Source organism: Mus caroli, unplaced genomic scaffold (assembly GCF_978045245.1).
Source record: "Mus caroli unplaced genomic scaffold, Mus_caroli_1 scaffold_7, whole genome shotgun sequence".
In the NCBI taxonomy this organism is placed as follows: domain Eukaryota; kingdom Metazoa; phylum Chordata; class Mammalia; order Rodentia; family Muridae; genus Mus; species Mus caroli.
The window spans coordinates 11,619,997-11,641,936 of record NW_028227262.1 but is presented as its reverse complement, the minus strand read 5'-3'; positions in this window follow the sequence as shown (position 1 = coordinate 11,641,936).

Sequence of the window (21,940 nt, the reverse complement as noted above, 5' to 3'; positions counted from 1 at the left end):
GATTATTATGTGTCGGGAGGTATTTCTTTTCTGGTCCAGTCTATTTGGAGTTCTGTAGGCTTCTTGTATGTTCATGGGCATCTCTTTCTTTAGATTTGGGAAGTTTTCTTCTATAATTTTGTTGAAGATGTTTGCTGGTCCTTTGAGTTGAAAATCTTCATTCTCATCCACTCCTATTATCCGTAGGTTTGGTCTTCTCATTGTGTCCTGTATTTCTTGGATGTTTTGAGTTAGGATCTTTTTGCATTTTACATTTTCCTTGATTGTTGTGCCGATGTTCTCTATGGAATCTTCTGCACCTGAGATTCTCTCTTCCATCTCTTGTATTCTGTTGCTGATGCTCGTATCTATGGTTCCAGATTTATTTCCTAGGGTTTCTATCTCCAGTGTTGCCTCATTTTGGGTTTTCTTTATTGTGTCTACTTCCCTTTTTAGGTCTAGTATGGTTTTGTTCATTTCCATCATCTGTTTGGATGTGTTTTCCTGTTTTTCTGTAAGAACTTCTACCTGTTTGATTATGTTATCCTGTTTTTCTTTAAGGATTTGTAACTCTTTAGCAGTGTTCTCCTGCAATTCTTAAGGGATTTTTGTGCTTCCTCTTTACTGTCTTCTACCTGTTTACCAGTGTTCCTTTGTATTTCTTTAAGTGTGTTATTAAAGTCCTTCTTGAAGTCCTCTACCATCATCATGAGATATGCTTTTAGATCCGTGTCTAGCTTTTCCGGTGTGTTGGGGTGCCCTGGACTGGGCGAAGTGGGAGTGCTGGGTTCTGATGATGGTGAGTGGTCTTGGTTTCTGTTAGTAAGATTATTACGTTTACCTTTCACCATCTGGTAATCTCTGGGGTTAGTTGTTATCGTTGTCACTGTTTAAAGATTGGAGCAGAAGCTGTGTTCCACTCACCAGCAGTCTCAAAATCCTGTGGCGGGGGTCGTGGGTAGCTGTCGGGTGTCAGCCGACCCTGCGCTTTAGCTACCCTGGTGCTGGTCTGGCCGGAAGAGGCCTGTGGTCCTACTCAGGCCGGTTTTCTGCTTCCCTAACTAATGCAGTCTCAGGTCCCTCGCGCAATTGGATTGGAGCAGAAGCTGTGTTCCACTCACCAGAAGTCTTAAGATCCTGTGGCGGGTGTTGTGGGTAGCTGGTGAGTGTCAGCCGACCCTGCGCCCTAGCTACCCCGGCGCTTTTCTGACCGGAGAGGCTTGTGGCCCTACTCAGGCCGGATTTCTGCCTCCCCAACCAAAGCAGTCTCAGGTCCCGCGTGATTGGACTGGAGCAGAAGCTGTGTTCCACTCACCATCAGTCTCAAAATCCTGTGGCGGGGGTCGTGGGTAGCTGTCGGGTGTCTGCCGACCCTGCGCTCTAGCTACCCCGATGCTGGTCCCTAGGGAAGTTTTTCTACATCAATGTTTCTAGAAATTCTCCTGCCACTGGTTAAAGTATTGCAACAAATCCTCAGCATGCGCACAGCGCATGTGCACATTTCTCTCTTCTCTCCTTGCAATGCAAGTGAGTGATCTCCCGCAACTCTCAGCTCCCATTTACAACCTTTGGTTGAGATAAAACACACTGCTTGAAAGGGAGTAGAAAGGATTTTATTCTGATGCAAATATGGCCTGTTCCATGGCCTGTAAATAAGGCTCCTGGTTGCCCTGAATGGCATTTGCCAGTGTGGAAGAGTTTGCAAGAGCTTCCATAGCCTGGGAACTAATGGAGCCATAAGTCAAAGGGTTTGCTAGATATGTTCGTGGAGCCACCAGGGTTCGGAAAGCATGGAAGTCTTTGCTGTCTGGTTCAGATGCTGATGACATCCTTAATTGGGAGCTGATGCAAACCAACATTCTATTCAACTAATTAGTTTGGATTTAATGCATTTCAAAGGTTTGATATATTAGGTCTGGTACACAGATGAATGATTGAGAGGACTAAAGGTAGTCCAAGATAATTCTCTTTGAATCTGCAACATTCCAACTCTCCACTTTCATGAAGTTTTAGTCACTCAGATCTTCAACGAAGGTGTGGCTTTTTAGGGAATGTCACATCAGACTTCTAAACTTGTACTTCATGACCTTGAAGTAGGCATGTCCCTACATGTGTCTGTCTGCTTCATGAGCTATGACTTCAAACCAAGCATACTGAGGAATGTACTTCTTTAGTGAACATTCTTAGGGATATTCCATCTGCTAAAGTGATTTCTTAATGTGACTATATGTTGGTTCCCTATCTAGGAAAGATATAGCTCATCCCTCAAAGGAATAAAAAGAAGTCTCTGGAACTTGCAGTAAGCTTGAGTGACAGAAACAGTGCCACTGTTCCCCATGAGTGGTGCATTCTCATGAAGGGAAACTACAAGGTAAAGTGAACCTGTCTTGGATACATGGTAGTACCAAGTCATTTCTTCAGTATTCCCAAACAACCTACAAAGTTATGAGGCTGCATTACTTTATTATATTTATCTTTATTCTTGAGATTTTCATGCATGTATACCATGAAATATACTCACACTCGCTCCCCATTTTACGTCTCCAAATTCTATTATACACCCTCTAAATGGTTCCCTCACAGCTTAATGTCATTTTATTTTTTGACGATCCATTGTTCAACTTATGCATCCCCCTGTGTACATGAACATGGAACCATCCAATGGAGCATGGGAAACCTAGTGAGCACATATTCAAAAACTGAGTGATTCCCCTCTCTCAGCATCCTGTAATTGGCAATAATTCTTCATTAGGTGGTGGAGCACCTCACCATCTATGTTCCATAACAGAATTTTGGCTGGTTTGATCTTGTGGAGATTGTATGCAGACAGTGACAGGTGTGTGAATTATTGAGTGTGATAGCCATGCTACAGCTGGAAGACAACACTTCATGGCACTCCTCCCAGTCCATTGGCTGTCATGTTCTTTCTGCCTCCTCTTCTTTGATGTTCCCCTGGGCCTTGACTTGCAGGGAGTTAACAATTCCTGATTAGGTAGGTCTGAGAACTCAGAGACCGGACCATTTTAACAAATTGAACATCTCACAGTATTACTTAGTTAGAACTAACAGTTTAAATTTGTTTCAAAATATTTAGTTGAATTTTATTATCTACGCTATATATATATAGCGTGAACATTCTGGGTTTCTCTCTGTCATGTTGCCAATGTAAAGAAACACTGTTCTGCTTCGTGTATCTAGCCTAATGGTTTCACCCAATGGATCAGGGATAACTAGAAATAATTCTTGTCACGAGTGTAGAGATGCTACCAGGATATACTGACAGAAGCCAGGGCTGCTGCTAAAATCTCACCGGATACCCGCTTACGCCTTGTAAACCATCATCCTCTGGATGTAAAAAGTTAGAAATATACAATCACAAATGTACAGGTAGTGTTAATAAAGATTTAAAACATGCAGGTAGGTATGGTAGTGCATGCCTATAGTCCCAGGACTTGGCCGACGTAAGCAGAAGGGTCAGAAATTCAGGGCCCTCTTTCAATATACCGTGAGTCCAAGGACTGATGGGCTCACATAGGAGCAGAAACAATAAGAAAAGCCAAAGGCTTCTTCTCAGCTCTCGTGTGTAATGACTGCATGTGCTACTTACTGCAGAGTTCCATAACCGTGTTTCTAAGTGCAAAGAAAAGAAGCGAACAGCATTCTGCAATCACCAGGGTTTATGCTTCCTGGGAGGCAAGGGTTGACAAGTTAATTTGTCTCGTCTCTAAAGTGTCTCTGCCCGGGCATCTTCACACTCTAAATCCACATCTGTCCACCAGACCGGGGGTGGGGGAAGGGATGGCGCGGGTGCACAGTCGCTAATTCTGACAACTGGATGAAGCTGCTTTCAGGTGGGGGCATGGGAAGAGGGCAACGCTTATCTCAGATGCCTACCTGTGCAGATCTTGTCTGCTGGGCCTGGAATCTTAGGACCTGAAACGATGGGGCAGACTATAGTCTATTGCTGCAGACCTCTTAGTTCAGATTCAGTGTACTTTTACACAGGAGTCTAACAAAGAAAGTTGTGATCCTAGGAAGGTTGCTTGAGTTTAGAAAAGTGGAATCAGAAAAAAATGTAAATAAATGACAATAAACACATACTAAATATTAACAGGGCAGCCCTTTCCCGGAGTTTCTCAGATCAGACCAATTTAAACCCAAGTGCCTGGCACATGCTATAGACTATGTCTGGGAAAGCTCAAAAGCAAGGCAGAAAGAAGGTGATAACCAGATTTAGGGCACACTGACCGTATTGGGCTCTATAGCTATGTTCTGACATCCAATAAGAATAAACATGTCTAGTAAGTTTAATGTAAATGTTTGTCACAGGAGGTGTGAAATAACATCCAAGAACAATCCAGGGGACAAAATGGACCTGAGTTAAAAGACCCTTTGCCATTTGCCTTGGAGCCTCTCCAAGGCACTGTTTGCCATTCGTCATTCTATTGACAGTGCTGTGACAAGTGATGAAGGTGGATGCTTGGGACTTGGGCCATGCTGTGTAGCACTGAGAACCAAATGAGAAACACAGCAGTCTTCAGTCAGTCTGCGTGCATTTGTGGGATGTGACTGATCCCTACTAAGTTCAGTTTCATTGTTGTTGTAATAATAAAAAAAATTGACCAGGGTAACATAGGGGAGAAAGGGTTTATTTTGACATCAAGTTCCAGGTTCTATATAGCACACCATAGCGAGCAAGTCAGTATGGAGACAGACTCACCTCATCTCATTAGTCAACAGCAGAGAGAGATGCATGCATGCACGCCTCCTATATTTTGCTATATAGATGAGAACCCAAATGTAGGGAATGGCGCCTCCCACAGTGGGCAGGTCTTTCCATATTAATTGATGTAACTTAGGCAAATCCTCTGACATACACACACAGGCCAACCTGATCTAAACAACCCTTCACTGAGTCTCCCTGCCAGGTGACTCTAGATTGTTGCAATCTGACAATTAAATACCTTGCCAGGCGAGCTTGAAGGCTTTGACTGCATGAGCAAAAGATTTTTAAAAATGTGCATCTTGAAAAGGGTTAGAGATTTAACTTGCAACCAGAACATATTTAGCTTGGAATCAGTGGGGCTCACAGTAATATTACAATTCTTCTTACATTTATTTCTGAACATTGTGATACAGTATAATCAGTTCTTTGGGTCTGATTGACTGCAGAGGGGACAGCAGTGGTGCCTGGAGCAAGGGTAGAGGTGAAGCAGCCCGGTCTGCTGAGGTCTGGGGCTCAGAGACCTGCTGCTGCCTTTTGGCGTTTGACCCAGGGGAAGGCAAGGAAGGGGGAACGTCTCACTTTGCAAGGCCTTATTTCCCTTCCCCACTCCAATTTCCCTGGTTCATTTTCTCTTAATTGGTCCTGATTGGACGTCATCATAAATCAGAATAATTTCTCTTTCATGCTCTTCAAATTTTAACTTACCAAAAAAAAAAAGTCTTTAGCTGGAAATGTCCATAAAAAATGAATGTCAGTGGTTTCATCTTTAACAGGAAGAAAATGAAACGCAGACATTCTTGGAGTCACAGTCAAACTACCTCAGTATGATTGGGAATTGATTTATACAGGGCCTTTAAGAAACTTCATGTCCTTTTTGGAATATACTGAGCAGGAATCACTCTTGCACAAATCTAGAAATTATAGCCACCCGTGAAGTTAAATGCTATATCTGTCTTAGCCTGGGTCTGTACTCGGCTGATAATTTACTTCAAGACTCAAAAAGGCAATTTGACTCTGCTAGCTAGTTCTCAAAATGACTTATTCCACACTGAGTACTTAGATAAAGACCGAAGATCCCTCTCCCCTTCCCTATCGGGCTCCTTTCTTTCCCTCCCCTTCCTCCTCCCCATTCTTTCTTCCTACGTCTCTCATTCCTTCCTTATTTCTTAAATTCCTTCCCTTTATGCTTCTGCTCTTGCCCTTCTGCATCTCTCTCTTCCCTTCCCGCACTCCTCCTCCATTCCCTCTTTTTATCCTTCCTTCCCCATATCCTCCTCTCCCATTCTTCCTTCCTTCCTTTCCTTCTTTCCCAGGTTCTGGCATGCACTTGTTCCATTATGACCACGTGGTCTTGATCACCTTGACATTGTCACTCTGAGATGTGGATGCCATCTGCTTTGGTTGCTTTGCTTACCTGTGAGACCTGAAATGGCAAACCCCAGTTTTGATCACCTGAAACACGGAAGCTTCACACTGCTGTGTGACCGATATACACATCCGAAGTCACTGCCTGCACAGGGGAGGGGACAGGATGAACTGGAGAGATTCTCTCGAAGGCACCATGCTAAGAGAGGGCCTAAGAAGGCGAAACGTTGGACTCCCTCACTTCAGTTTGACCACACGTTAGCCAGCATTTAACCTTCTCTCTCAGTGTCACTCATCCAGTGACAAGAATATCAGCGGTGCTCAGATTTGGTGAGTGGTATTTTTAAAAAGTTGACTCTACTAGATGAATAAGTCGGCTTGAGCAAAGACCTGGGTTGATTCCTTCAGCCTACCACCACCCTCTCTAGAAAGAGCTGCACATATTTAGGTCTTAGTGGAGATTGCTCACCTTACTTATGAAGATAAAGCAATTGTGTTCGCCAGATAAAATGCTACCTGTGTCCTGTTGGTCATCTGTGGAAGGTGAGGGTACAGACAGTTGGAAAGGTGAATAGAGAAAAGGGTGGGAGAGGCTGGAGGGAAGGAAAGGTTAGAAGCCTTTAGGAAGCCCCTACAGTGTGTTAAGCTTAGCACTGGTTCATGCACATTCTAGAAAATGAAACCATTTATCTGGTCCTTCCCCCCTTCCGTCCCGGTGATTATTAGGTATATGAGATTTATTGTTTAAGTACTAATAACTTAGAAATCACTTTTTATTTCTCCACCTAGGGGGCATTTTTGGATAGAGAAAAGGAAATGCTCCCTGCCTTACTTAATAGATAAGGCATCGTCTCAGTCCTAAATAGGCATCCCGGGCTCTGACAGACCGCTCAGCTCCCTGGGAAACTCCTCACAAGCTGTTGAGAGTTTTCCTGTTTCTTTAGCAGCAGAGAGATTAGTGATAAGAGACAGATGAATAAAGACTAGAGACCAATTAACAGGCTAGATGTACCTTATCTAAGCCGACTGACATTCAAACAAAAGCTCTCCTCCAGTGCCTGCCTAGAAGGTGCTTTACAGAGAACACAGACACTGAAGATGAGCACCCACGTGGTGCAGGGCCTGTTGATCCAAGACCACATTATTGAACAACGTCCCCCTTCCCTGTTCTCAGCAACACTCATCTGGTCCTTCCTCTCCCTCCCTCCCTCCCTTCTTCCTTTCTTTCCTTTGTTCCTTCATTCTTTTATTTTCTTGCTTTGTGTTTGCCTATGTGCTCAATATGTTCTCGTGTAAATGCACGTGGACGCCACAGGTTGGTGTTGAATGTCTTTCCCTGTTCACATCCGGCTTGCTTATTTATTTATTTATTTATTTATTTATTTATTTATTTATTTATTTATATATTTATTTGCGATAGGCTCCCTCCTAGAACCTGGGAGCTCATCAGTTGGCTAGCCTAGCTGACCACTGAGCTTCCAGGATCTTCCTGTCTCCGCCTCCTAGCACTGAAAGAGGGTAACTTGTCAGCTTCTCAAACGCCAAGTCAGACAAGATTTCCTTTCTGTTATGGTTTAGGTATTGGTCTTGAATATATGGAAAAGATGAATTTTTACAAGAAGATTCATCTTTCTGTGATATCTATGTATCTATATCTATAGGTATAAATATATAAAATCTAAAAATAAATATAGCAGAAAACTTTATGAAACAAACCTGCTCCTTCCTGGAGGAGAGAGATACTTTGATGTCTGATTTTTAATTCATACTGCAATGTGGAAAGTCCCCTGATAATTTATTGATTTTTGAGAGTAAGAGATCAACCAAAAGAAAATTCTAGAAGGATTGCCATAGCCAACTTTGTATTTAGCTTATTCCTTTTGATAAAAGACTTTTATTTTGTGTATGATATTACATAGCAAATACCTTAGCAGCATACTTAGAAGAGTAATGGAATATACTCCAAAGAAGCTTGATAGCTTTGTGCTATTAAATCCCTATTGAAATGCAGCCAGGCTTGTCAGCTAGCTCCCTGTTTCTGTATTACAGGGTTTTGAATCCACTGAAGTTAGATTTGGTGATATTTTCTCTATGTAAACCACGGTTTTCTTCCACAACATAAGAGCCGTGAGTTCCTATTCTGTCTTCATGACTAATGACAATACTTGACTCATCCCTGCTTTGTTCATTGTACACTCATGTGTTTTTACCTATTATGTTTTTTCCCATTTGAATGACATGTTTAAGAAATGTGATTTAGTTGCTCTGTTGTCTTGGAGGCCCTTGTTACTAATATGAAGAGGTGACTCATCCTATTTCTGGGTGTATCTGTAAGCTGATTGGTAGAGTTGGAGTTAGACAAACAGCCCTTTCCCACCCGTGGCAGTAGGACGCCTGTCACAGTGGGTTAAGATGCTTTCCTTAATGCTTTTCTTCTTGCGAGTTGATTCCTTGGGTCTGCTCTTTGTAGAGCTATAGAAGAGAGAGCACCGTTTGAAATCTTGAAGCTTAAGTCTTCCAGTTTACTGATGATCCAAGATACTTATGTCAGCTTCTGACTTTTCTCACATTCCAGGCACACTCCTCCCCTCTTCTTTATTTAGCCATCAACAGTCTTAATGGGAATCTTGAATGTTAAATGCCATGAGTTTAAGAAGACCTCTTCTGTCTCCCTTGCCTGGAACCATCTTTCTCTTATCATGGCACTTTTTTCTGGTTTTCTTCCCAGAACTAACCATAAACATCATAGTGTCTTGCATTCGAATTTATTTTCTATAATAGTTTGAAATTCATGAAGGAAAGGTTTGTCCTGTGACCTATACCATCATGTGCCCAGCATCCTAGCGATGTGTCTGGTGCCCTGTAGGTGCTGCATACAGGGGCTGGGGCTAGAATGTTAACTTCTCTCTCCTGTCGTTTAGCTGCATGCACATGTGCATGTGTTCCGCCATGACCTACACTCATCTGTTAACAAAGCAATGATTATTTGGCTCAACATCTTCTGAGTTCCATTTACCCTTCAGAAAGTAAGGACCCCTCAGCCCACATAAAAGTTTTTACATTTGTTATACAAATGGGGCTAGAATAAACTAACGTTCATTAGTTGTGGAGTCTAGAAGGGACATGGTCACTGGTTTTCCTTTTTTTTTTTTCTTTCCCCAAACTGGAAATACTTATTCTGAAAATGGAAAATATATGGTAGGCTAAAGGTTCAAATTTCAATATGTTAGGTGGACTTGCTGATGTGGGGACCTCATGCTAATTGTTTTGAGAATTTGGCTGCTAAACTGTGCTGGATCATACTTTAGTTATGCAATAGTGGCATCTTAGGAGTTTCAGAGAAACATGATGGCTTGAGTCTACCTCTTAACCCATTGATAGGAACCTCCACCAATGAATTCCAGGCATGCGCACATTTTCTTGGAGGATGAGGGGATGGCTTCTTGGGTAGAGTGTCTACTGTACTAGCATAAAGACCATTGTCCCATGGTTTTCTTCCACAACTTAAAAGCCATTCATTCTGTATTGACTTTTTGACTAATGGCAGTCATAGACTCCTGGTTTCCATTCATTTTCATCTTTTCTACTGAATTCAGACCTGCAGTAACCACATAGAAAGCTGGATGTAGCTCCCACCAGCACTGGGAAGGAAAAAGACAGGAAGGTCCTAAGCTCCTTGGCCAGCCAGAATGGCTGAGTTAAAGAGTTCAGGCTCAGAGAATAAACGTAGGAACGACCTTGGAAGGCACCTGATATCTACCTCTAGCCTTCTCATGTATATGTATACACACACACACAGACCACACACCACACACCACATACCACACACACACACACTCACACCACACATACACACACACGCACCACACACACATACACACACACACCACACACACACACACCACACCACATACCACACACACATACACACACACCACACAACCACACACACACACCACATACCACACACACACACACAACATACCACATACCACACACACATACACACACACCACTCACCACACACACCACACACACCACACACACCACACACACCACACACACACACCACATACCACACACACACACTCACACCACACATACACACACACACACCACGCACACATACACACGCACACCACATACACATACACATACATATACACTCACACACACACACCACACACACCACACCACACACACACACCACACACACCACACACCACACACCACACACATACACACACAGATACACACTCATACCACATACACACCACACACATACCACACACACCACACTCACACACAACACACACACAGACACACACACAGACACACTCATACCACACAAACACACCACACACATATCACACACACACCACATTCACACACTCACTCACACACACCACACACACACACATACACACACACCACACCACACCACATTCGCACACATACCATTTGTCATTCTGTTGAATGCCAGAGATCAAAGGAGAAGGTAACCTTTGATGTTTGGCAACAAAATTTGTGTTCAAAGTGTTTAATAACTGCATCAGCTGCATGATCCTTAATTCTGCAGATACATCCAGTGTGGCACTTTACAGTACCATCTGATTGTCAGCATATAAAGCACTATGGATGTCTACATTGTGATTCTCAGGGACGATGCATTCCCTGGAAGGATGCCATAGAGCCTTCTGGAGATCCATCATCTCCCTCTGCCCACTCACCATATGGATTCTGGGCTTTCTTTTGCTTTGCTTTGTTTTAAGTCAGGGTTCAGAGCTTTTCTCCTTTAGCATATTTTTCCTCATAAGCAGAATCCTTGATTCTTCTCTCACAAAGCCGTGGCTTATGCAATCATTTCCCCATTTGTCAATCTCAGAGTTTAATATGCATGGCAGTATCAACTCGCACCCTCTTAACAGTAGCTGAGAAAATCTTCATACGACCTGTAAGGTTCTGAAGTCATGTGGACACCATGATGAATGTCCAGCAAATATTTGTTGACAAGGTTGGCCCTGCTTACTCCATGCAAACATTTCCACGAGGGCAAGTTAAAAAAAAAAGAAAGCTCTTGTGTTGGCGCTTTGTTCCTGTGAAATAAAAATGAGAGAGTTTTCTTTCTTCCTTGTGTCTGATTTCCTCTTGCCGGTTTCTCCACCAACTGGCTAGTGGCCAACTTTGTCAGAGCTGAAACATCAGAGAGCCAGAAGAGAGGTTCTCGGCTGATAAATATTTGATTTACAAGGTATTGAGAGGTTTAAAGAAATGGAAAGGAGTTTGCCTAATGGGAGTTGTGTTTAATATAGCAAGGGAGATCACCAATAGCCAGGTCTCTTTTCCTCTGCAATGGCTGGTGGGTATCTGAGTGTATCGGGCTTATTGTAGTATAGATTATGTTAGGCTTGGCTGACAATGGGGTGAGGTTGAGGAGGCCTGCAATGCTCCTGCTCCTTCAACAGAAACACAGCTGAAGGGAATATCCTTAGAGTTTCTTTTCTTCTCTTCTATAAGCTGTGATAAATATTGTATGTCTCAGCAGCGTAGGGAAAGACGATTGATCCTTTCTCAGTGATAGAGACATGTGGCTGTATATGTTATATGCAGAATGAACGATGGAGGGAGAATGGGGGAGGAGGGAGGACAAGAGATGCAGGGGGATGTGTATAGCGTTGCCAATAGCGATCTATCAAAGAGATGTCAGGACTGGGAGAGTACATGATGGGTTTTAGCTCCCATTTAATCATCTGTTGCTTTTCTGTCATCAAAGTTTTGTTTCATGGCAAGTTTTGTTTCTCATCCCCACCTCAAAAGTTCCAATGAAATGAACACAATTAGGACCGACCCCAAACTGGACTGAACTAAATACTTAAGAAAACAATGAGAGTTCTTTTGTGTAGGCTGTAAGTCTCTTACACGGGGCAATGCTATGGATCCATTTGGCTTTGAAAACATCACACTTGAAATCATGCCCAAACTCAAGAACGATGCAGACCATTCTCAACCAGGGGCAATACTGCTGCTAAGGGAGGAAAACCAGTGCTTGGGGAAAAGCAAACATTATTATGTAGTATTATGGTAAGAGCCTCTCTACTGGGGTGTGTACACAAATAAGTGGTATCAGTCTTCTAGTTTGGCCTCCCTTGACAAAAGGCAGCTTGACTTATGGAAATATTTTCTTGGCTGCATGCATTATTTTGGAGGCTCCTTAGCGCAGTGATTTTTAGAAGGGCTTTGTTCTCTTGGAAACTTGGTTTTAAGGCTGAAGTCTGGGGGTTGGAGAGATGGTTCAATGATTAAGAACTCTTACCTAACTTGTAGAGCACAGGGGTTCAGTTCCCAGTATCTACATGGTGGCTCACAACTGCCTGTAACTCCAGTTCCAGGAGACCAGACACCCTTTTCTGCCTTCCATGGGCTACTCCATGCATGTGGTGCACATAAACTCAAGTAGGCACACATATACATATATCAATAAATAAACCGTTAACACCTCTTCCAATAGCATTAGCAGCTGAGTGAGCCGTGTGTAGACATTCAGGCTGCACTCCCGGCTCTTGGTGGATTAGTTACTTGTTCTTCTAAATAAAAATCCTGGGAGAGAGTAAAAGGTAAGTAGAGAATATTCATTACGGTTTGGGGAAGCCAAGATATCTTCTGACTGCAGATACTATACTGTGGACCTACAGAAAGGCAGAGGATGACACAGCTGACTTTTTACTCAGGGTATGAACATTATTAAGTACATCATTGGGAAGTGTCTTGTTGGCTAGCTTATATTTTTAGAAGTAATTAGTTAAAAAAAATACATGTTCTTTAAAATATCTTGACTTTTGTTATTTTAAGAAGATAGACTCAGGCTGGCCTTGAACCTGTGACCTTTCTGCCTCTGCCTCTTGGGTAGGTAGGTGTGTGACGCCGCTCCTGAATGATGTGCTGACTTTAGTGCTACTTTTGTTTATACTTCTTTCAGCATTTTTAAAGCAGTTTGCACTCCTGGAAGTAACATATGCATATGTGTTATGTCTTACCACACCCTTAGTAGTATTGGGTGGTATTGTGGTAAACCCCTTAGTTAACTGAATCTGAAGGAAGAAAAGTGATACGTTGAACCAATAGTGAATGTGACACAGGTCTGGGGAGGTGTACAAGCATGAAGACCAGGGTTCACATAAGTCCTGGTTCTGGGTCTTCCCTTTCCTTTTCTCCTTAGACATTATCCATCCTGCTATTTCAGAATCCCTGAACTTCCCCAAATCAGACTCCTTCTACCACAGGACCTAGAAGCCATATAAATGCTGAGTTTGGGTTGACTCACTTGGCAGTTCAACCTTGGAAGGTGGAGGCAGGGATCGCCCCGCCCCAGGAAGCTATCAAGCTGCACCATCCATACAGGCAAAGCAATGGGGAAGATTCCTCTTATCAGTTGCAGACCTCTTTAGGAGCAGACATGGACAGGGATGTACACGCACACATGCACACATGAGCACATGCACACACACACATGCACACACATGCACGCACACACACAAGCACATGCACACGTACATGTATATACATAGCTATGTATATCACATACTCATACATATGAAGAAAATGAAATGTTTAAGCAGCCCCTGCTTTTAAAACAAGATTGTGTGATTCAAAACAATCCCATTGTTTTCACAGAAAACTGTGGAGTTGATAGAAGAGTAAATTTACCTCACAGGTAATTTTTAAAGTTTTGTCACTTTAGCTCTTCTGTGCTGAAGAGAAGTCACAAATAGAGATTCATTGTGTAGGGAAAGTATCAATGGTTCAGAATGCCTGGAGCCCATGAGAGACTGGAAACTGTGACATACGGTAACCGTTCTGTCCCATGTAACCAGGAGCTTGGAGGTGGTAGTTCTGTTGGTAGGAGTGTGATGTGGGGACTAGGGAGTTTTGAAACAGAAGGACAGATGGTGTCTAAAGAGAGCAGGAAAGTGGTGGCTCAGAACCTAGCGTGTCCCTCACCAGAAGAAACTCTGCCTGAGTCTGCTTCTTCTGTAACCACCCTGCAGAAAGATGTGCCATACTCTAGGTTTTTTTCTCCAAAAGACACTGCAAACTGTTGTAGTTTTCTGTCTATGCCCTGAACACATAAACCCAAAGCAGAATAAGGCTTGGGAAAAATTATGAGTGATGTTGGAGAATCGCACCGGCGTTCGGAAGGATTTAGACTTTCCTCCATGAAGACTAAATTAGGTTATATTTCACTGATATTTCAAGTTGGATTTTTTTTTTTTTTAGTTAGGAGGCTGAATGTCTTTTTCATAGGGCTTTAAATTTTTTCCTGTTCTATTTTTCTTCGTGGATACTCTACTGAGATCTGTTGCTACTGGCATTCACAACTTACATAAAAATATGTACCAGGGCCAGACTGGAATGGGATGGACTGATTCTCTTACATCAAAATTAAAGTAAGCTTCATTTTTTATTTTATGTGTGTGTGTGTGTGTGTGTGTGTGTGTTGTATATATACTTGGTGTGAGCATTCCTGCCTGTAGATGAGGAATTTGTAGGAGTTTCCTCTGTAGCTTCCTAGTGTATTTCTTTGAGGCTGGGTCTCTTATTCAACGCAGAGCTCACCATTTTCTTTTTCAGATAGCCTAGCAGCTACCAAGCTCCAGTAATCCCCTTGTCACCACTATCCTTATACTCGGTTACAGGTGTGCTCAGGGATGTGGCAGCTACCACGGCAACATGGTGGGCTTTAGGATCTGAATTCCTTCCTCAGGCTTCCAGTGGGCCTATCATTCTCCCTGTCTCCAAAGTTGCTTTATAACAGAAAACAATATTCAACCAATAACAAAGTTCTAGATGGGCTTCTTTGAAGAGCTGACTAGAGGACAGCTGTGCTATTGAAGATTCCCCAGTGATAGCTTGTGGGATATATAAGGGGTCGGCCTGCTTGATCTTGCTGAGTGCTTCCTGCAGGCTAGGACTATTCCATCTATATTCCAATGCCCATACAATATCCCTTCTCTACTGATTTTCTCTACGTACTCATCATGGGTCTCCAGGAACAGACCTGGTTAGATATGTCTACACAGCAAGGTGTAGACAGGCAGAGATTAATAGATCAAAGACACATAAGTGGTAGACAGATAAGAGGCAACTAGCTAAGGACTTGATTCACACCTCACAACAAATTGCCTAAAAACTGAAGACGCTGGGGTGCTGGTCATGTTTCTCAGTCCTGGTTTGAAAGCCTTAGCATCGTGGAGGAGACACACCTCAGGCCATGTCTGGAGAGGATTTCCAGAGAGGTTTCCCTGAAGAGAGAAGACCTACCTTGAATATGACGAAGGGTCCCTCAGATGAAAAGGAAGAGAAAGCAGGGTGAGGATCAATCTCTCTGTCTCTCTCTGTCTGTGTCCGTCTGTCTCTCTGTCTATCTGTGTCTCTGTCTCTGTCTTCTCCCCTCCTCACCATACCCCGACAAATGACTCAACATGACTAGGTCTTCCTGCTACAATCTCCTCAAATAAGGACCCCAAATAGACGACTCCTTCTTTACAACGTTTTATCGGGTATTTTGTCATAGCAATTAGGAAAGTAACCAGTGCACCCAGAGAAACCTGAGATTGTAACCTTTAGTCCCAGGGCAGCATTAACCAGTGCTGTGACCCTTTAATACAGTTCCTTGTGTTGTGGTGACTCCCACCCATAAAACCATTTTCGGGGCTACTTCATAAGTGCAATTTTGCTAGTTATGAATCCCAATGTCTGAAAACCAAGGGGAAGTGCTAGTGTGAGTCCCTAGGTCACGTCAGAGAGGCTACCGTTCTGATGTCCAAGTCTGGGGAGAGTGTCCCGGGAGGTGGTTGGGGCACTGCTTCTGTTTGGATCTATCTGAATGGCAGCCGACTGAGGTCCCTACTCAGAGTGAGCGCAGGTGCTCCTCACCTAGTCCAGCAGGTCACCTGCCTGTCCACTCCGAGGCACCTGCTCAGACCCACACGCCACAGACACTTGACAGTTCCCTGGGTATTCCAAATCCAGTCAACATCTAAAGTTCGACAGCTCTCTCTGTTATCTCTTAGCTCCATATTGACCACATGGGTCGACGGATACCATGGATAGTCTCTCCCTGCTCTGACCTGCCACGGGCAGCTCTGTAAATGACTCAAGTGGAGGTACGACTGAAAATTCTCTCCAGCTGTGGCTTGGGTCTGTGTCCAAAGGCATACTAATGTCTAGAACGGTGGTTCTCAACATGTCGGTTCCGACCCTGTTGTGGGTTGAATATCCCTTTCACAGGGGTCACATAAGAGCATCAAAACCACAGATTACCCTTCATATTACATTACAATTCCTAACAGTAGTACACTGCAGTTATGAATAAAATTACTTTAAGGATGGGGTCACCACAGCATGAGGAACTATATTAAATTAAAGGCTCTCAGCATTGGGAAGGTTGAGGACCACTGATCTAGACAGCCTTGATGTGGAGCTGGGTGCAGTTCACCCAGCACCAGACATCAGAGCTTCCTGCGAGCTTCCCCTAGCTGCTTCCCTCATTCCATGCTAATGAGTTCAGTTTCCAGTGAAGTACACTTCACAAAAAGCAAAGAAAGAAACTCAAAGGTGACTTTGTTTTGTTTCTGATTTGAACACTATCACAATATCCATAAGAAAGAAGACGTCCTCTAAAGGGCTTATCATCATAATAGCAATATTTTTAAAGTGATAAACTTCAAAACCAGAAGGGGCTTTTGTTTGTTTTCCTTCTGGGAAAGATAGTGTCCCGGAAGGGTATTCCTCTGGGAAATCCTTGTCAAAGGATAAAAGGAGTGAGGTTTATGGAAGCAGCACCAGCTCCCATTTCCTTCAGAAAAGCAAACAACAGAAATGTTACCTGCTGGAGGAGTTTGCCATGTGGATAGAGCAAGATCTGGCCCTCCCTGCTGTTCACTGACCCCCATCATAATGAGAAAGAAGACCATCATGCAAGAGGCTTGTTTGTTTGAGCAGCATATTTCATTAGGATTCTGCCTACACGGAAAGAGGCAGAAGAAGGAGAATGTGGAGGAGATCCGAATCGCCCTGGCCTTGGATCATTGATAAATTAATTGGTTATGACAAGACTCACCCCCCCCACTCCCCCACCCCCGTGCCAGGCTGGAGACCAGGAGACCTGGGGAGAAGTTCACCAGATTTATTTAGATTTCGCTAGGTCTCAGGGTGTCGGTGGCTCTGCTTTGGCTAGAACACATTCTAAGTAGCAGATGAAAGCAGACAGAAGCAGAAATTCAGACCCATGGAACCCTATCTCAACACACTAACAAGACCTGGTGCTGCTGATGAGATGGACAGTTCACGTGGCAAAGTGAGCCTGAGTTTACATTCCCAGCACCCATGTAAAAACACTGGGAGAACATATCAGGCACCAAAATGCTGAGTGGGTGTACAAAAGTGTTAACTTGGTGCTGGCTGGCCTGTCATGGCAGCCAACTGGCAAGCCTCTGGTCAGTGAGAGGCTTTGTCTCTACAAACTAGGAGGATGTTGCCTCTGCTTTCCACACTCAGGTGGACGTGTGCACTCACACACACACATACACACACACACACATAAACACACACTCTTACACACTCATACACACACAAACACATACACACTCATACACACCCACTCATACATACAGACTCATACACACACAAACATATACACACAAACACACACTCATACACACAAACACACACACTTATACACAAACACAAACACTCATACACACCCACTCATATACACACATTCATACACACATACTCATACACACACACACTCATACACACACAAACCTATACACACAAACACACTCGTACACACATAAACACACACACTAATACACACAAACACACACACTCATACACACACACTCACACACATAAACACACTCATACACAAACAAACACTCATACACACACACTCACACACACAAACACACTCATACACACACAAACACATACTCATACACACTCATACACAAACACACACACTCATACACAAGCACACACACTCATACACACAAACACACACACACTAATACACACAAACACACACACCCATACACACACAGACACATACACTCATACACACATAAACATACATTCATACACAAACACACACACTCATACACATAAACACACACACTCATACACACAAACACACACACCCATACACACACAGACAATACACTCATACACACATAAACACACATTCATACACAAACACATACACTCATACACATAAACATACACACTCATACACACAAACACACACACACTCATATACACATACTCATACACACATACACACACCAACATACACACACACTCATACACACACAAACATTTACACATAAACGCACACACTCATACACACACAAACATTTACAACATGAACACACACACTCGTACACACAAACACATACACACACTCGTACACATACATACACACACTCATACATAAACACTCATACACACAAACACACGCACACTCGTACACACACACTCATATACACACAAACACATACACATTCATACAAACACACACTAATATACAACACTCATACACATACACACAAATACACACTCATACACACCAACACATGCACACTCATACACACACACTCATACACACACAAACACACACACACACTCATATACACACAAACACACACATTCCTACAAACACACACTAATACACAACACTCATACACATACACACAAATACACACTCATACACACCAACACATGCACACTCATACACACACACTCATACACACACAAACACACACACACACTCATATACACACAAACACACACATTCCTACAAACACACACTAATACACAACACTCATACACATACACACAAATACACACTCATACACACCAACACATGCACACTCATACACACACAAACACACACACTCATATACACACAAACACACTCATACACACAAACTCACATCCACACATACATACACAAACACACATACACACAAACACACAACACACACACACACATACACACACACACACAGGAACAAGAAAACAGTAAAATAATAGCTATCCCTTGCCACCAAGGCTGTTGTACATGAATCAGCCCTGAGTGAGAGACATTGTGGAAGCCATTCGCTCCGTTCAATGTTGGCTCTGAGGGCTTTATGTATTCATCTCTGGATGACCCCAGGCCCATCTGGGGTGACCACTAGTATGCACTTAATCCTTTTACAGCTACGTTATTACATCTTTTTTATTGTAGTAAGACATACTGCACATAAAAGTTACCATTTAAACACACTCATTCAGATCTCCCAAGGGGAAATCTGCCTCTTTTTAACTCTATCTGTGTCCTATACAGTGGAGAGCCAATTGCAACACCATCAAGCAGAGAGGAGCTTTCAAAGGCTAACTGTGGCATGGACGCATATGTGTGTGCAAGGCTTACTCACACCACTGACTTGAGAAAGGAGCAAAGACTTACTTGTTCATGAGCACCGTAACTGTAATGAAATACAAATGAGCTACTTGAAATGTTGGGGATTTGAGTGGCCTGTTTGTTCTCTGAGGCAGCAGAGCCTCTCCCAGGAGATATAGACTCCTGTTTGTGGTAAGTCAACTAAGTGTAAAGGCAGACATCTAATAACTGGGAAGTCGAGAGATGCAGCCGCAGGAAAGCAGCTGGAAGAATTCTTGGGGCAGGAAGATGCGACCCAACTCTTTGGAACTAAATAAATAATTAAGAGGTAACCTTGAAATAAAGACTGTGAAATTAGGGTCTGGGGACACACTTCATTCAGGATGGTGCTTGCTAAGGAAACATTATGGCTCCAGTTTGGATCTTTAGCACTGATGTAATTTCACCACTGTGGTGGTGAAGACAGGGCCATCCTAGGCTCACTGACCAGTTGGTCTAAAGTGGGAGTGGGGGGGGGTAGGGGAGTGGGGGGGGAGGGTATGGGGGACTTTTGGGATAGCATTGGAAATGTAAATGAGGAAAATACCATATATATTAGGTATATATATATATAAAATCTGTGAGCTCCAGATTCAGCGAGAGATTCCATCTCAAAAATTCAAGTGAAGAAAAATAAAGTCACCTGACATTGACCTCTGACCTCCACACACAAAAGGACATATATACAACAGAACACACACATACACACACACACACACATGCACACACATGTGCACTATAAAATTGGAGGCTTGTTAGGCGATGAATTAAAAAAAGAGTCAAATTCTGTTGTGGACTTATCACATATTTTTTTTTTTACTTAATATGGATATATTCAGAATTAAAAATATACACATTAGGCAACAAGATTAGGTCACTGTATGGGGCTAAAGGTTCTAGAAGGACAGTGCCCTGGAGGTACAAGCTTAAAAAACCCTTCTGGGTTCTAACAATTCATCCATCCATCCATCCATCACGCATCCATGTGATATGTAATTAAACCTTTCTTTGACATTCTCAGACAAAAATCCTTTCAAAGTTTGTTCCTCTTATGGTTCCTGTATTTGGAGTAAGTGGAAAAATACGAATAAGTGAACTAGAAAACACCCAGGCAGTAACATCTATAATGAAGACATTTCAACAGAATGGGAAGATCGAGTATGTAGTTTTTAAAACATGAAATAAATTATTGAATGCCCTTTCCATCCCTTTCCTGACCTAACTCTTCATATTTTTTTCCACATAGTTTTACATTCACTTGTGTGTGTGTGTGTGTGTGTGTGTGTGAGAGAGAGAGAGAGAGAGAGAGAGAGAGAGAGAGAGAGAGAGAGAGAGAGAGAGACTGAGACACAGAGAATAAGCTGAAGCACACATGTGGTGTGGTCAGAGGACAGTTTACAGGAGTGGGAATCTGTCTTCTACATACCACACAGATTTTGGGGTTGACCTCAAGTCATCAGGCTTGGCAGAAAACACGTTTACCCACTAAGCCATCTCGCCCATCCCCTTCCGTCGTTTTCTTGGTGCCCCACACTCAGTGCCATGCAGATCCAGTTTCTATTTTTATAACTTTTAACCCCTACACAAGACAAAATGCAGAGTGTTTTGAACACAATAGACTCTCAGTAAATTATTCCAAAAAATCAGCTGTTTATAGACTTAGATTCTATGAAACGAAGATTGCAAGATTATCGAAAGAGAGGACCGAAAACTATGCGGCATAATTAAGAGAGGAGCAGGTTAAAATTAGATGACAGTGAGTCTTATTGGCACAAATAATGACTCCATCAACATGGCGTGTGAATAGCAGGAGACCATCATTCGTCTCACTTGTGTGTTTCATCTGCCTTGGGAAGTTGGAGATAGCGGGGCATTTTGCCAAAATTAGAAGCAATTTGAATTGTTGAGTGTGGACCGAAACTTGTGCATGTCTGCCTTTGAGTTCTGATTGCTGGCAAGATAAAACTTTAAAGTTCAAAGAAAGTGGGAGGGAGAGGGTGAATCTGATCAAAATACATTGTATGAAATTCTCGAAGAATTAACGGGACTAATTCAAAAAAAGAACCCGGCTCATATGGAGCAGAGGGCTGCCTTGTCTGGCTGCAGTGAGGGAGGATGCGCCCAGTCCTGCAGAGACTTGGGGCCCAGGCGTCAGGTGAACTGATACCTGGAGTGGGGCACCCTCTCAAGGGCGAAGGGGATGGGGGTAGACCTCTACGAGGGGGGACCAAGAAGGGGGGCAGCATTTGAGATGCAAATAAATAAAATATTTAATTAATAAAAAGAAAGAAAATATGGGGTAGAGAGAGAAAAGAGGCAAAAGACTCGGCGAGTTTGAATTCATGGTAAAGAACCATAGGCAAATGAATGGACACCCTCTGTGG